The following is a 1,415-nucleotide window of genomic DNA, read 5'->3' on the forward strand; positions in this document are numbered from 1 at the left end:
TTCTTATCTTATCTTATCTTATCTTATAATGACTATCATTAATGTCTGCATGGCTGTGCTATACTGCCTCCCGGTGGCCAAAATGGGCAACAAAAGGGGAAGCAAAATCAAATTGCGGATGCACAGATGCTTAAATTCTTTACAATCGCTTGTGCTATTTTTTTTCTTATGACAAAACACAAATGCAAAAATACTGCTTTTTTTTGGTGGGTGCTAGTGTGACCCGTTAAAAAGAGCAGCGACAAATACAGCTCATTTACATTTGAATCACATGCCCCCCCCCCACCCTCCTCCACTCTTTCTTTTTGGCGAGAATCGACTTTGGGCTGCGACGGCCTCAGCGGCGAAGGCGCAGAGTGTTTGTGACGGGCCGCGATGGCGTCGGCTCGCTGCTGTCGCGGAGAATTACTTGACATTCTGGCGAATGAAAAGGCTGCCCGCTCGCTGCCTTGTGTGAGAAAGGCCATTGCGAACCACCCACAAAAGATCAATGGCACACTGATGATGACGTTTAAGAAGCGTAATTCAAATGTTTGAGGGCCCCAAATCTATTCTAATCTGACAATTTCTGTTCTCCGCTCACGGGCGTAACAGGTTGACGCTCAATGCCATCAATCCTTTTTTTTTTTTTTTTTTGGTGCGGGGAGCAGAAGCAGCACAATAAGTGTTGCATTGCACCACGCGGCTATCATGACTTATGGTGCCTTGCAAGATAAAGCTACAATTTGACCTTTGTTTTTATCCATCATTCGCACTCGCAGGGAGAAAAAAAGAAACAAAAACAACACCGAGCCTTTGTTTCAGGTACTACCTTTTTTTTGTCCATAAAATCCCGCTGAACTTTCACACATCATAAACGACCACAATGAGGCCGGTGCCATTTTGTAAGCTTGGAAAAATAAAGAAATAAAAAAGACGCACATTAAAAGACGGCAGCAGAACAGATGGGATGTTGTGCTCTGTTGACAAAGGCTGGACTCGGCCCATTTATGCAGTCCACTCAGGATTGTGCGGCGGGGAGAACGAGCAAACGGCGACTGGATGAGATGCTACCGTCCAATTACTCAGCGTCAGGCAGAGCCTCTCCCACGGCAAGGCTGACTCTATTTGAAGAATTTCAACAGAGCAACTCGCAAATGCGCTTTCATTTGCAGTGGCGGCAAGGAGCCATGATTGAATGCCATTTTAATGAGCTTTGCCAATGAGGTGCCACCTGTTTTATCCAGATAATTGGATGATTGGCCACCCTTAAACGACCCAGGCTTGGCGCCTGACTCCTTTCCTTCCCGTCACATTACAATCTCTGGATACTGAAAAATGGCTCTGCCGCTGTCAATTATTCTGTCGTCCACAAACACGCACTCGGGTGAGGCTTTTTTTTTTCTTTCTTCCCTGTGTTGGTTGGTGGTTGCCAT

Source organism: Hippocampus guttulatus, chromosome 2, assembly GCF_054856545.1.
Source record: "Hippocampus guttulatus isolate MCC_2025c chromosome 2, RoL_Hgut_1.0, whole genome shotgun sequence".
NCBI lineage: Eukaryota > Metazoa > Chordata > Actinopteri > Syngnathiformes > Syngnathidae > Hippocampus > Hippocampus guttulatus.